Source organism: Rhipicephalus microplus, chromosome 7, assembly GCF_043290135.1.
Source record: "Rhipicephalus microplus isolate Deutch F79 chromosome 7, USDA_Rmic, whole genome shotgun sequence".
In the NCBI taxonomy this organism is placed as follows: Eukaryota; Metazoa; Arthropoda; class Arachnida; order Ixodida; family Ixodidae; genus Rhipicephalus; species Rhipicephalus microplus.
Genome location: NC_134706.1, coordinates 146,369,704 through 146,386,277, shown reverse-complemented (window position 1 = coordinate 146,386,277; position 16,574 = coordinate 146,369,704). Strand labels below are relative to the sequence as shown.

Here is a 16,574-nt window from a genome sequence, read left to right as displayed (position 1 = left end):
CACCCATTACAAAAAGCACACATGCTACTGCACCCTTAAAGGAGCACTGAGATCAAATTTTAAGATCAATATGTGCTCAATATTCGATCGCTTGGTCTGCATAGATCTTCTTGGCCAAATTTAATGGCTTCCGTCATGTGAAAGTTATTTTATTACGAAGTAAAACAGCGTAGAAAAGCTGAGAAAAAAACTGAAAATAGACTGCCCTGTGACATCGACACATGTGCTACGTGTTCGGTGTGATTCATTCTACCTTTGCATTCCCCCAATACCATTCTTAGCGACGGTGCCGCCGTAGCGATGACGTGTACAATCCGAGCGTTCTTATTGTGGCGCCTAGGCGCAGAAACGCACTCGCTCATCGCGTCTGACTTTCGTCGCACCGGTTTGAATGATTTCGTGAAGTTATCAAGGTAAAAATCATCTTTAAAAGAACCGCAAAACAAACGAGCAAGATTAAACAGGTGCTCGTCGGTCAGCATGTCAAGGAATCGTTGTGAGTTGCAGGTGAGTTACAGTCGTCTAGTTCGAAGCACGGAAAAAGCGCAATGAGCGTGTCCTTTCATATCACGTATGTGTTACACATCAACACGACCACAAGCTATCAAAAGTAGAACAGCGTATTGTCAGATATCATCGCCAACAAGTAACATGCAGGTATTGTTGTATTTTAGCTCATCTGTAGACTTTGCCCCACGTAAAAGTGGTAATACCGTGTTAATTGCAAGAGGCTACATAGGTGGGGCCATCTCAAAGCACAAAAAAGAACCTGCCAAGCAGGAAACGTATTCTGTTTCTCTGCTGATGCTCATTCGCGATAGCTCTATTGATTTGACCCCTCTGCATATACCTGAATGCTTGGCACACCAAAACACACCAATATAGCTATCTGAGACACACGAGTGAACATGGCTGGAGCGCGCATCCTCGGGTACCTCTGCAGTGCTGCTTGGAACGGCGTCTATTTCGGAATCACTGTTTTGTAAAAGGTCGATGAAAGCAAAAATAATTCACGACGTCGCGAATCGCAGAGATTTCAAGCTCTAGACTATCGTATTTAACCCGAGTCGACATTTTGTACGGCGACGACAACAATGCAGGTGACAAGCCATGACTGAATGTGTCCGCCAAGCAGACGAAATGTTTGCGGAGCAGCTGTGCTGACCCGCAGGTCGCGGGTTCAAATCCCGGCTGCGGTGGCTGCATTTCCGATGGAGGCGGAAATGTCGAGGCCCGTGTGCTCAGATTTGGGTGCACGTTAAAGAACCCCAGGCGGTCAAAATTTCCGGAGCCCTCCACTATGGCGTCTCTCATGATCATATGGTGGTTTTGGGACGTTAAACCCCTCAAATCAATCAATTGCGGAGCAGCTGAGCCTGACGTCACTATTTTGTGTGGAGAAGTGGCCAGCTGTGACGTGATCTGCAGGTGACCGGGAGGTAGCGACACTGCTGGTGCTCTCTGCGCTGAAAATGGCGGGATTGCAGCCTTTTTGAATAGTGCTGGATACCAGTGATACAAATCACTAAACGTGATTTGTATTTTCCCTCAGTTGCGTTTTAGGTCGCGAATCGCTGCTACGGGGTCTATAGCTACTCGCTGACGCCAAAATCTTGGCAAGAGTAAATTTGATGTTAGTGCTCCTTTAAGGCCACGTGGTGTGTGTATAGCAAGTTGGTAAACATTGCCTACGCTGTTTGAAGTACGCACTAGGAACAGTTACCAAGTTACTCTTAAAGACGAAGCTTAAGAGTCCCTCAAACTTTGGCCCTCCTTTTAGGAGCGAAGCTCCTCAAGGCGTGGGCTGTGCGTCTCCTGTATGTAGCCACCTCTCGTTCAGTTCTAAGTATTACGCTAGCCACCGCCCGATCTAAAGGGTACAGCCATATCCATCCGTCCATCCGTCCATCCGTCCGTCCATCCATCCATTCATCCACCCATCCATCCATCCATCCATCCATCCATCCGTCCGTCCGTCCGTCCGTCCGTCCGTCCGTCCGTCCATCCGTTCATCCATCCATCCGTCCATTCGTCCGTCCGTCCATCCATCCATCCACCGGTCCATCCATCCATCCGTCCGTCCGTCCATCCGTCCGTCCGTCCGTCCGTCCATCCGTCCATCCGTCCGTCCGTCCTAAGATGCAAGATGTTATAAACTAGACGGCGGTTCGTGTAGTTGATTATGAAAGATGCGAGGTGTTATAAAATAGGAATGATGCCACATATGGCGCGTGTCATCGTTCGATATAGTGCGGCGACGTACGCTAGAGGGAGCGTTGCAATAAAATCGAGTGGGCAAAATGTACGGAGGATTCATGGTTTACCAGGTTTACCTCCGGAGCTTCGCCCACTCATCATCATTCACTTCGTGGATATGGCGGCATTTTTTTATAGGAGCGTTGCTAAGAAGTGCAAATTGCCTGTTTTTTGTTGTACAAACTAGTTTTCTTCGAAATCACTTCAGACATATTGCAGCCAGTTTGAACGATTTCGCTGTTACGCTTACAAATGTAGAGGTAGTCTGCATTTGTTAAAATGTTGTCTCCATGGGGGACGTGTTAATTGTGCAGATGTCCGAACAATTAGTGCTAGCTACCGAATGTAACTACCGAATGTACTCCACGCCTCGCGTTCAGTTCGTGAATCCTATGGAGTGACAAAGTGCTATTTTAATGAGCTGACAATAACATGTCAAATTATTTTTGTAGGTGACAATGCCTGTTACTCCTGCAAAATTGAAATTTGCCCGGTGAAATATTCACTCTCAAAAATACCTTGCAAATGCCAATATGATGCGTCTTTTTTATTACTATCAGCACAAACAGATTATCAATGCCAGTGGGTAGTTTTGCGCGCACGGACACAAAGGTGCTCCTTACAGTTACTGATTTATTTAATTGGGAATTTGTTAAGCTCAATAATGGTAGTAGTCAATCAATTTTAAGAAAGAAAAATCGAGTGCTTTCTATTGTTTGTTCGTCAAGAAAGGCTTTCAACTACGCATCTTGTTTGACACTACAGTAATTGTATATATTGACCTACACTATTTCAATGATATCAGTGAAACAATAATACCTCTCTTCGACAATACTACAGTGTCGCTGTACTGCACTGCAAGCCCACCACTTTGCCTTTACTCTTTCACTCTTTGTCCAAGTGAGCTCAGCTTTGGCTAACATCACTACTATTGTTTGCTGATGCATTTTTTGTTCTATTCTATTGCTTGTAATGATCAACTCTATTGTTTGCATTGTTTTTTTCAATTATTAACTGAGACATTCAGTTAAAAAACTTTGTTGGTCTGCTCGGTGGCGTGTTTATTGGGTATCGCTAAGCATTGTTACGAATACAGGCACTGCCTTTCTGTTCATTAACAGAGGAGCTGATAATGTGCGCCCACCCTGCCGTGGTGGTCTAGTGGCTAAGGTACTCGGCTGCTGACCCGCAAGTCGTGGGATCGAATAGCGGCTGCGGCGGCTGCATTTTTGATGGAGTTGAAAATGTTGTAGGCCCGTGTGCTCAGATTCGGGTGCGCGTTAAAGAACCCTAGGTGGTCAAAATGTCCGGAGCCCTCCACTACGGGGTCTATCATAGTCATATGGTGGCTTTCAGACTTTAAACCCCATGTATACATATATATATATATATATATATATATATATATATATATATATATATATATATATATATATATATATATATATATATAGTCTAGTAGATCCTCCGTGAGCGGTCACAACGTGGTTTATTTCGACGTTTCGGCCTAGAGTCTGGCCTTCATCATATATATATATATATATATATATATATATATATATATATATATATTGTCGTGGGTTATAAATGACAGGGGGTTTATTTGAAAACACGGACAGTGGGACTTGTAGAGACGCTCTCAGAAAGGGCGCTAATATGGTCGTCTTCTTCACTCTCCTGCGCTGCGCCTCTCGAGCAAATCCGCGTTCTTCGTTGTCGTCGCTATCTCGCCGCTAAATGCAGCTATGCACGCGGCATTACCCTCCCGCCAGAGTGAGTGTAGAGGTAGAGATGCGGACGCTCAACAGGTAGAGATGCGGACATCGAGTGTTTACATCACTGAGAGTGGTAAAGTTTCATGCAGACCACGTGCACTGTCTCAGGCAGATGCTGGCGACGTTTCGAACAGGAGGAGGCGTCGGGCACGACTTCGTACGTCACGTCGCTAAGACGACGAGAACCTTGTAGGGTCCGAAGTATTGGCGTTGAAGTTTCAGTAAGAGGCCTCGTCGTCATACAGGAAACCAAACCCAGACTCTATCTTCTGGTTGATAAATGACGAATCCATGGCGAAGGTTGTACCGCTGGGCGTCAAGTTGCTGCTGGTTCATTATTCTGACGCGGGCAAGCTGCCTTGCTTCTTCGGCGCGCTCAGTGAAGTCTACGGCGTCTGTCTCTGAATCAATGCAATCGTAAGGCAGCATGGCGTCAAGCATTGTCGTAACTTCTCTGCCATGAATTAGTGCGAACGGCGTCATTTTTGTTGTTTCCTGGCGCACCGTATTATACGCGAATGTGATGTAAGGCAATATTCGGTCCCAATTCTTGTGTTCTACTGCGACGTACATGCAAAGCATGTCAGCGATTGTCTTGTTATGTCTTTCTGTAAGCCCAATCGTTTGTGGGTGGTAAGCTGTCGTCTTCCTATGCGCTGTGCCACTGAGCGTAAGCACAGTGCGCAAAAGCTCGGCTGTAAACGCGGTACCTTTGTCTGTTATGACGACGGCTGGAGCACCATGTCTTAGAACAATGTTCTCAATGAAGAACTGGGCCGCTTCAGCTGCAGTGCCACTCGCGATTGCCTTGGTCTCCGCGTATCGGGTGAGGTAGTCCATCGCCACTATAACTTATTTGTTGCCGCTGTCCGATGATGGGAATGGGCCCAGCAGATCCATTCCGATTTGAGCAAACGGGGTTTCTGGCACGGGCGCAGGATGTAATAGCCCAACGGGTTTAACAGGTGGTACCTTGCGCTGCTGACAGTCAATGCAAGTTCGGACGTAATGTTTAACCTCTGCTGCGATTCTTGGCCAGTAATATTTTTCTTTGATGCGTTTCAGTGTTCTTGTGAAACCGAGGTGGCCCGCAGTGGCTTCGTCATGGCAGGCTTGTAGAATTTCGCTGCGGAGAGCTCCTGGAACTACCAGCAGATAGCTTCTACCTGTTGATGAAAAGTTCTTTTTGTACAGAATTCCGTCCCGTAAACAGAATGACGATAAGTTCTTCGAAAACACTCTTGGTGCATAGACGGCTCGTCCGTTCAAGAATTCTATAAGCGAGTTGAGCTCCCGATCATGTTTTTGTTGCCGAGACATGATAGCTGCATCAACAACTCCTAAAAATCTGGGAAATCATAATCCTCTATAGCCGGTGATTCAATCGGTGACCTTGACAAACAGTCGGCGTCTAAGTGTTGCCTTCCGGACTTGTAAACAACGGCCATGTTGTACTCTTGGAGCCGTAAGCTCCATCGTGCTAAACGTCCAGATGGGTCTTTCATGTTGGTCAACCAAGAAAGAGAGTTATGGTCGCTTACGACTTGGAAAGCGCGGCCATATAAGTACGGGCGGAACTTCGCAACTGCCCAAACGGCGGCCAGACACTCTTTTTTCGTTGTGGAGTAGTTGGACTCGGCACGTGTCAACGTTCTGCTAGCGTAGGCAACCACTCTCTCCACACCATCTTGGCATTGGACAAGAACAGCACCTAGGCCCACATTGCTGGCGTCTGTATGGATGGCTGTTGGTGCATTCTCGTCGAAGTGAACGAGGACAGGTGGAGTTTGTAGACGCTGTCGCAGCTCGTTGAATGAAGCTTCTTGCTCTTCACCCCATACAAATGCGATGTCTTTCCTTGTAAGGCGGGTGAGTGGAGAGGCGATGTGTGCAAAGCCTGCTATAAATCGCCACTAGTAGTCGCAGAGACCCAGAAAACGCCTGACCACTTTCTTATCAACAGGCCTTGCGAACTTTGCGACGGCTGCTGTTTTATCTGGGTCAGGCTTCACACCTTCGCGACTGATCACGTGTCCCAGGAACTGGAGTTCTTCGAAGCCGAAGTGGCATTTTTCCGGTTGAGTGTGAGTCCAGCGGACCGCATGGCTTGAAGGACTGAGAGTCCTTCAAGCCATATATATATATATATATATATATATATATATATATATATATATATATATATATATATATATATATATATGTATATATATATATATATATTGTGAGCGCTGATTATGTACTTCATCGGAAAATAGTGTGAGCGCTGACTATGTACTTCATCTTCATCTGTATGACCAAGCCATTGTAGTGATCATCATCGTATGTCACGCGGGCTGGCTCACTGGCTCGTGCGTCTGGATTAAAGAAGGATAACCTGGTTGCTGCCGTACCGGACGTGGTCTCATAATATATATATATATTTATAGTGGGAGTAATAATTGAATGGGCCAAGTTAGTATAACTCATCCCCTGATGAAGGGAGGACCCCTCCCGAAACTGTTGGGAAATAAATATATTTATCCTTGTTGACAACGCTCCCGTTGTTCCATATATATATATATATATATATATATATATATATATATATATATATATATATATATATATATATATATATATATATATATATGTATATATATATATATATATATATATATATATAATACCGCGTGCATAGCTGTATCCGTTCGGCTGGTACGATACTTCTGGAGCCAATGGACGACGCAAAGCGTCTGCATAGGTACACGAGTTTGGACGGAGCGGTGAAGCGGAATATTGCTGAGGAGAGGCAAACGCTTGTCGAAGTTCATGGCGAACGACTTCAGTGACGGAGGCTACCGTGGACTCGTGCTGCAGGCGCCGCCGCACTTACCGCAAACGACGAGTTTGCTCTACGCCACCTGATTAGACAGATCGTGCGTGAGGAGATCGCGAAGGAGAACGCAAAATACACATTGCAGTCACAGGCGCCCCCGCAGCAGGAGTCCACGGTAGCTTCCGTCGCTGAAGTCGTTCGCCATGAACTTCGACAAGCGTTTGCCTCTCCTCAGCAATATTCCGCTCCACCGCACCGTCCAAACTCGTGTACCTATGCAGACGCTGTGCGTCGTCCATTGGCTCCCGAAGTATCGTACCAGCCGAACGGATACAGCTATGCACGCAGCAATATATATATATATATATATATATATATATATATATATATATATATATATATATATATATATATATATATATATATATATATATATATATATATATATATTTATATATATATATATTTGTTTTATGCCCGCACAAACAGCAACAAGATTGCGCCAAAGATAGCGAGCGGCTGCGGCAGCGGCTGGCATTAGCAGCAGCCGGGTGTTATATAGCGAAAAAAAAAGCATGCTCAATCCCTGTGTCAAAAGAATCAGTAAAACACAAAAAAACACGAAAGTGAAATGTGTCCTTACAGGAATAAGAAAATGTTTACTGTACGTTGATATAAAATAGCTTGCGCGATGTGTATTGGTAGTTGACAGAAATAGCGCTACTTATTGCAGCAGCGTTGCCGCTCAGCCATATATGTCGACCCCAACGACAAACGTCTATGATTCAGCAAACCCATGTGGTCACAGATGCTTGTGTTAAGGAAGACAGCGAAACCAGAGAACACGATGTGACAGCCATAGAGTTTCGTAAAATTAAATAGAGAGGACTCTGGCGCTGCGATTGTTCAAGGACCATGGGAGTGATAAGTAGTACACACATTTTTCTAGTCTTCGTACTTCTAGCGAATCCTACTTGCGGCTTTCTTTATTGCTGGATTTCGGTTTTGTTTTGAAAGAAATATTTAGCCCTTTTAAACTTCGCGACCCGATTTGGAAAGGTACGTTTTAAAGAAATAAGATGATGAAGCGCAACTGCTGAACATTTGCTAATAATTGTTTCGTAAGAAAACAGTTTGAAGCCACACGAACACACACGGAGCCAAAAGCAGGCCAGAAGTATGAATAGTAGACAAATGTGTGTACTACCCATCATTCCCATGCTCGCTGAAGTGCCGTGCGTTGCAGCTCCCATAGACATTAGTGCTAGAGTTCCCTCTAGTGTATATTGGGAAACTCTATGGTGACAGCCAGAAGAGTGTTGACGTCAACGACTGGCAGATTCGAAGTGGCCAAGGAACTCGGCCCCAGAGCACTCAACTCTAGCGGAGGACAACAGAGGGAATCTACCAATTGAATACACGTGCTCTCTCTGGAGCAAGGGGCACAATAAGAATGGAACGTGCTTAACCCAACTCTCTTGTTGCTTGAGTCGGCATGCTGCAAACAGTGATGCTACGCTAGCAAAATGTGTTCTCGACGCGAGCGGCGTCCTTTGGCACGCCCAATGTCAGCACCGTTTGAAAGCACAGGGCGCTTGCAACGTCCGGTCAAATCGACCAATTTTCGCAGAGCAGTAAAAGTTACTCTTATGGAGTGGATGTCGTGACGGAGCTGCTCCAGATCTACCAATAGAACATACAGAAAGCACCCTCAATTTGCCAATGAAATAGACTTCCTCCGTATGTGTTACCGCAAGTATTGCCAAAGTATTACCGCAAATGCTCCGAATCTGCCAATGAATGACACTATATGTCTAATTGGACGCCAAACTATGGCTAAGGTTGCCTACTCACTGCATTTTGGCGTTATGCACCCCTGCGCAGTGGAAGAGAAACGAGAGGTACGTCACGTCTGCCTCTTGGCCAGCCGCGAGTGTTCGCGTCGGGAGGGTATACATGAAGAACGCATAGTTAAAGGCAGACGAAGCAAATGGGCGTTGCAGAGCTGTTTGGTATCGATCATAGATTTTCATACAATAACACCTAGATGGGAATCTGGCCCTAGTGTCACGCGTGCTCCTTTAGATGCGCTTGTACCTTCATGAAAATTATGGGAAGTACAGGCTTTGTATCCTCTTCGTATGTGTCATATTCTTGAGATTCGCTCCGCTTTTTCTCCGAGTGTAAAGATGTATGCACTTATATTTGATTGAAATTTGCTTCATTTTTTTGGACGCAATCTTTATCGCAAAATTATTTGTGATGAGGCGGCAAAAGTGAATTTAGGGCAAATTTAATCACCAGGATATGCATTGCTCTGCCGTTGCGTTCTATATTTGGCATTGGGATTTCATGAATAATTTCTGACAACACTTGAAAACAAGCATGCTTGTCTTTTTCAGGAAAGTACGCTTTATTTATTCATGGAAATACTGGTGCAGTATTAAGTGAGAAACACCTAACGTTCCGCTTTCAGCGATGCTGGGTGCGTTTGACCAAGTAGTCTGCCCCAAAGGCACCTCTGGTTTGTTAGGTAGTCGAGTCAGCGGAGCTTGACGGTTCGTCTATTTAGCTTCGTCTTCGTTTCGCAGTCAATTTGAAACGACCTTCGGCAAGGTGTGCTAGCAAAGAAACATTAACACGACGCAATATCCTGCACTAGCATGAGACGCTACATTATGCGCAGCAGCGAATGAACGACGCGCAGTTTAAACTGTCAAATACGACTCGTAAAGCTTCAATGCCACAGCAAATGACAGGCCTAGCAGTCTTAAGCCTCTTTAAACAACAATGGTGTTGCGTCATTGCTTTTCACTGCGCTCCATTACAAGCGCTGCGTGAAGAAACAAACTAAAACTGTAGAAAACGTCTGTAGACAGTTTGCCAGCTAAGCATACCTAATCCGAAGCCTGTACATTTTATTATTCCCATGGAGGTACACAATCGAAGCGAAAGATTTCTCTCTAGGTATAATTGTATGGAACTCTGTGGTTTCGATTGATGCTATAAGAGACGCTGACACCTGGGGTAAGGTTGCCACATGGGTGTGTGTTGAGGCGTTCACAGAATAGCTCTTCTTCTATTAGAAACGCGCCGAATGGGAGAGACACTTAGAAGCGAGGCGTGGAAGAAACTCATGGCAGATACCACAATTATGATGCATTTCAGCACTTTACCAAGAACACAGAGAGTAGAGTGGCAGATATAAAAGACGTATTTTGAAGTGGAAATGCATCTTTAGTCAGGCTATGTCAGGCATCTGGCCTATTCTGCGATGGTGGCCTCGCGCTGGCAGGTGCTATTTTTTCGTTCTCACTCCCTCTCTCATAGCAACAGCTGCTGGGGCACATGCTTCTTCTCACCCCTAGGCACCAGAGCACGTGGTGCAAGTGAGAGCAGGAGAGGGTAGGTGCAGCCCTTCACCACTCTTCTCGCCGTTCGCTCTCTCCTCTCTGCGCAACTCTCGCGTCTGCTGGCGCCTCACTTTCGACTGTTCGCTGGCTAGGTGCCTTTCAAGAACATCGGGAAATGTGTGCTCGAGACGCCGCTGTGAAACGCCAACGCCCAGCCGAGAGCGCTGATGTCCCAGTATCCGGTTAGCTCACTCCTCACTCTTAACTGTTGACTGGATGGGCGCCTCTTAAGGCAATGCCAGAAGGGTGCGTTGGCGAATTTTTGATGGCAACGGTACCCTCTCTGAGTGCCACTTCGCGATTCCCTCCGAGTAGGTGGGGGCATTTCTTAAATGTATACCAAGTTTGTGACATTGGCGAAGTGCGTTGCGTGCCCGACATCTGTTGTCGCGCACCCAGGGGTCATAGGCTCTAATACCACTAGCATATTATCTTTCTCCGTATGTTGATCGTCCTTATTTTTGAGATGTTATTTTCGTGAAAAAAGTACGTCACTAAAATTTTGGTGCACCGCAGAATAAAACACCTCCGTGTTAAATACACTATCATCACTACGGCAAAACAATTACTGTGATAGTGAAAAATTTGAATACCACATGAAGAACAAGCAGCTCGATACTTTCAGCCCACTGCTGCAGCACAGTTTGAGACGTCGAAAAGAACGCATAAGTCAAGAACGCACATGAAATTGTGAACAACTGTCAAAGTAATACGTCTTCGTCTTCTAGAAACGCGCAGTGAGCCGACTGTCATAAGAGTGTTACCCACACACAAAAGTAGAACTGAAGAAGACGAAGGAGTGTGTGCTGTGGTGTGCACGATAACGAAATGAACGTGATGTGCATGAGCTAGCGAACGCTGTCATAATAACAGATTCCCTATCTCTCTGTGCGGCACTTTCAGTTGGTGCTCATGATCAAGTAACAAAGGCGTTCCGTGCTCTAGTACCTGCGCATTTGAGAAAAGTACGATTAGTTTGGGTGTCTGGACATAAAGGGTTGTTTCTAAATGAAATAGCCGATTCCTTAGCTAAGTCGTCAATCAGCGAACCAATTCTACCTCTCTGTCCATCATGCGCTTATGTGACTGCTGCTCGATTCCGCAGACGTACCCTTATGCAAGTCTTTAAAGGTTCAGCACTAACAAACTCTACAGAATATCGCCATTTATTATATCCCTGGCGAAGAGACTTTTGCCGCACTCGAAAACAAGAAGTAGCTATCACGACGCTGCGTTGCCGGGTACCAAATCTAAATTTCTATAAGCGCAGGTCTGCTCAGACACCTTCGCCACTGTGTGCATTCTGTGATGAACTGGAAACAGTAGACCATTTCTTTTTGATCTGCAGGCGGTTTAACACATTAAGAAAAACCCTATTAGAAATACCTTTACGTGGTATTGGTATGGACTTAACTCTGCCTGTAATTTTGTCTTTTGGAGCTTCCATTTCTGGTTTCTCTAATGCGACAGTATGCGCGGCCGTCCAGGAATATATTGATGAAACTAATAGGTTGACTAAATAACTAGTTTAATTATCCTAACAGGTCCACATAATTATATACGTGTAAAATCAGATTATTGCTCTATTCTAAGAATAAATTCGTTTATGTATATATTTGTATGCATTACATTAAGCACCACACTTTCCTAGGCTATCGCTAATTTTTCTGTTAAACCTCCATCAATCTAAATCTGAACAGTAAATTTTGAAACCACTTGATTCTTGGCCAATCCCCCAAAGTGGGTATGCGCCACTAACATCAGGAGAACAAGAACAACAACAACGCGGACGGGTGAAACCAGCCTGGCCAGCGAACCGAGCAGTGGGGGATGTTCAGCATGAGGGGCCCAAAACGGAGCGAGCTTTTGCTAGCAGACTATCCGGAATGAGTTTAGCGGTTTGCCTGCGGCGAGCGATTGCTCCGGTCATGCCGTTCAAGCGCGGGAGCCGAAGTGGGCAGCTTATGCAGACTCAGGTGGTGTTCGGACAGCCACTTGCTACTGAAGTCGTGGAAATGGTGCAGACGTAGGTCGGGTCTGGCCAAATCGCCTGATGAAGGCCGGACCTTGGAGTCACAAGTTTACAGACTGGCACAACCGGTTTTAGGGCATCGCCTTGGTACTGCGCCACCGAATCATCATCCCACGCGTTTTCTGAGTGATGAGCTATGTCTGCTCTTGGCTTCGCGACTCACTCATTGCGTCATACGTGCTGCAAGCTTCCGTCAGCTGCACTGTCGCAGGTACCAAAAATGACACCTCTGTACCCAGAGACTCCGTATAAGACAGGACGGATATTCGCGTATGCTTACGGACTGTAAGGACTGGTTGTAGACGAAGATAGTTGCGTATAGCCTGTTTATTTGTGTGTATTTGTCTTGTGGAAGTTTCTATAAATGGTTTTTGCCCTGGACTCTGTGTATAAGGGCCCACTAACTACTCCAATTGGCAATCCTCTGCCAAGATGGCTTATTAAAGCTTAAAGCCGATACTCAGATATAGTCTGCGTTAGGGATATGGAAAAATTATTGCACTTAATTGGCCGGCAGCAAGAGTCACGAACGAGGAGCTTAGGCAGTGGGTTGACAAAGCGCGTGTTGAAGTTCGAGATAAGCGTGCTAGGTAATGGGACATCGCAAAAGATGACGCGGGACGACAACTAGAGCTACTAGAGCAGCCACAGAAGGTACAGGAGCAGCGACAGAAAGTGTAGGGGCGGGAGCTTAAGATCCCAGAGCTGAAGCTGCAACTTCAGGAGATTGGGAGGCAGCCACAGTTTACTGACAGAATAGAAAGTTGGGCGAGTTGGTGTTTATTTATATCAAAAGAAAAGCGGCGCACAAAAAGATGGAGACAAAGAAGAGCTGTGTGTGGTTTTCTTCTTTGTCTCCGTCTTTTTGTGCGCCGCTTTTTTTTAATATGAACAGTTTACTGAGACTGATGATCAAGAAGGGCCTGGAACAAGCAGCAGAGATAGGACGTACATCTGCAGTCCTCATTAGTCGATACTACCCTTCATTGAAAGAAGGTATGATCTCGACGTGTACCTGCAGCGTTTTGAGTGGATTGCAACGTGTCAGACAGGGCTGCGTGAAAAGTGGGCACTTTTGCTTAGCCTCTGTATGAGTGGTGAAGCAATAATTATCATAGGCTGGTTGAACCTAGCAGCTGCACTGAGTTGTGATAAGCTAAGGGCTGCGCTTATTCAGAGGTTCCGTTACACTGTAGAGGGCTACCGCGAGAAATTTCGCAAAGCAAAACCAGAAGAAAACGAGTCTTGTTTGCAGACTTTCCGGCTATTTCGGCCACTGGCTGGAAATAGGTAAAATATAGAAAAGCTATTCTGGCTGAAAATAACTCACCTTATGTGAACAGTTTATGAAAGTCTGTTCCCCAGAAGTCTAAACTTATCAGAAGCAGAGAAGGTACCAGCCACGATGCATAATGTGTGGGGCAGCCATCTGTTTTATGGATGCACAAGCGATCATAAACCTCAGTAAATAAAGCATTTCAAATGAACCTGGACTACCTCCGCCAAAATAAGATTTGCGAGGAGGGCAGAGGAGCTCTCAAGTGGCTGCTTTCAATACAAAAGGGCTGAAAATCGCGCAACCGAATACTGTATAGCAAAAAAGCATGCTAATGAGTGCCTATTGACGTGTTCTGCTTGGCAGAGGGCACAGAAACAAAGCATCGTGCCATGTGTGAACTGATGCGAAGTCAGCAAGAAAAGAAGGCTATGCCAATATAGAAGATAGGGACCAAATCCCCATCGCTTCTTCGTCATTGGGCTGATGTGGAAGTGAGGGCATGTCCGTTGGCAACGGATCTTTAGATTTCTTCCCAGTGACCTTACTGCGTAACTCGGGATGCCACACTGTTATAGTGCGGCAGGCATTAGTGTCAAAAAAAAGCTTAACTGAGACATATCGTCCGATACTTCCGATCGCATGGCGGGTAATTTACGATAGGTGATGGTCTCCTTGAATACGCCACTTTTCAGAGGAGAAGTCCCAGTTCAGTGCGTGAAAGATCCCCTTTATGATGTTGTTTTAGGAAACATCAAGGGAGCTTTAGCAAGAAACATCACGAGAGCGGTGGACAAGAGGTAAAATGCAAGTCAATGCAAGTCATCGCATGGACATCGACAGAAAGACACCTGAAGCGTCTACTATTCATCGTAATGAGAGAAGATGTCACTTCACTGTGAGTCATCCTGCGAAGCGACGATGTGTGCCAATGCCCGAACCCAGTGACTACAGTACAGTTCCAGATGAGAGTAGCACCCATACGGCATGAGCCAGTGGCAAACAACGGCGCATTCATGTGAATCTCCTTGTGTATCGACAACGCCATGGCGGAATTTGCAGCTGTATTCAACGCTCCCCTTGGTACACCTAAACCTCAAGATGAGACGCGGTCGCGAATGAACACAATAGAGCCAGGGCACCAACATGGCGACAAGCCAAATAGCACGTCAATTTCAATTGACGTGATGCCTACCACCTCATTTGATCTCAGCTGGGGGTTTCGATGCTTCACAGCGATAGCACTGGGAGCCTCAGTGAACCAGTGAAGCAGGCATCATCACCACCTTTGCTACCGTTGCAACCGCCACCTTTTCAGAACAATCATTGATGACGCAGGACTAAGACAAGCGCTGTGACCACAACCAATACCGATCGCTAGCGGGAACATCGCGTGGTGTCGCCACTGCGACAAAAAGACTAAGCGAAGACGAGAGATTTTTATCGTGCAATGTGTGTTGTGGGTACTTAGTGTGACGCGTGTATGCGAACCAGAGCCACCAGTTGGTGCCTGGTTCGGAAGGTTACTTATGTAATATTGCGATATTATGTGTTAGACCATGCGAAAACAGCGTCTACCTCCGGGGTCTGAAATTGTGAACCAGATCACTTGAAGTGTTTAGTGAAAAAAAGTTTTAAATACTACATACTTATGTGACCAGTGATTATTTTTATACCTGTGTTACGTTGTGTCGCGTCAGGCCTAACATTATCAGCGGCAGAGCGTACTCAAGTTAGGGGGAAGTACGGTAACAACCGCCCCGCCGCGGTGGTCTAGTGGCTAAGGTACTCGGCTGCTGACCCGCACGTCGCGGGATTGAATCCTGGCTTCGGCGGCTGCATTTACAATAGAGGCAGAAATGTTGTAGGCCCGTGTGCTCAGATTTAGGTGCACGTTAATGAACCCCAGGCGGTAAAAATTTCTGGAGCCCTCCACTACGGCGTCTCTCATATACATATGGTGGTTTTGGGACGTTAAACACCACATATCAATCAGTATCGTAACAAGCAATAGTAGAAGGGAAGAAGACGAAGAAGTGCGCACGAGAGCGAGATTAACGCAAAACGCGTGAGCTTGAGAACTCGGACGGGAGAATTCAGTGTGGCCAGTGAAACGAGCAGCTCAGGGCGTTCCGCCTAAGGGGCTAGTCAGGACAAGCTTGGCGATCCATGGCCGCGAGAGAATGTTCCGGTCGTGCTGTTCTAGCTCTGTGCGAGCCAGAACGGGCAGCTGATCCCGGCTCTGGTGGTGTTTTGAGCGTAACTGGCTGCCGAAGTTGTGGACGTGTAGATGACTTGGGCAGAGTGACTTGTTGGGCAAGTTGGTCCAGTGGACCGTATGAGATTATTGGCTTGGGTCCGGCAGAACCACCTGTAGACGGTGTGACCTAGGTGCTACCCTGGTGCATCGTTGTGCCACGCGTTTCCTGAACGAGCAGTTACAGGCCTGTTTGTGCCACCATGAGCGATTCATTGCGCCATCTCTGCTGCAAGCTTGCATCAGCAGCACTTTAATTACTAGCATGAGCGACGCCTACGGACCCAGATACTTCATATAAGACTGGACGCGTAGGTATTCGCGTATGCTTGCGGACTAAAAAGACCAATTGTAAAGGAAGAGAGCGTTATATAGCAATTTTGTGTGTGTGTATTTGCCTTGCTGAGTGTGCAGAAATATTTTTGTCCTTTATTCTGTTTGTGTTTGACATTCCACAAACCACCCCTCCAACACTGTCAGATTTTTTTCATTTTTTTCTAAGTTGCGCCACGTAGAAACTTCAAGTGTTGCTTGGAGTTATCGTTGTGTATGTGTGTAGTCCGGACAGTCGTCAGGGTTTATCAATTCAAGCTGACACTATGCGAAGACTCATTCAAACACGGGTCTCTCTGTAAGTAGAAACAATTTTCTCCTTATCATTTCATCCACTGTTTTACGTTATTAGGCCAGCCATATGTTTCACTAGTACTTATGTTTCACTAATCAATGAGAACCACTATTTACTAC

The 16,574-nt window shown here is 45.9% G+C and overlaps 1 protein-coding gene across 3 annotated transcripts in view; it reads left to right on the top strand.

The window, feature by feature from the left end:
• Positions 1-3,058: 3,058 nt before the first annotated feature.
• The window catches only part of LOC119185478 (uncharacterized), a 228,456-nt gene continuing 214,940 nt past the window's right edge, over positions 3,059-16,574 (top strand). For all 3 annotated transcript variants that reach the window (XM_075868323.1, XM_075868324.1, XM_075868325.1), the window contains exon 1: positions 3,059-3,156. The gene's annotated coding sequence lies outside the window, so the exon portion shown is untranslated. The remainder of the gene's footprint in view (positions 3,157-16,574) is intronic.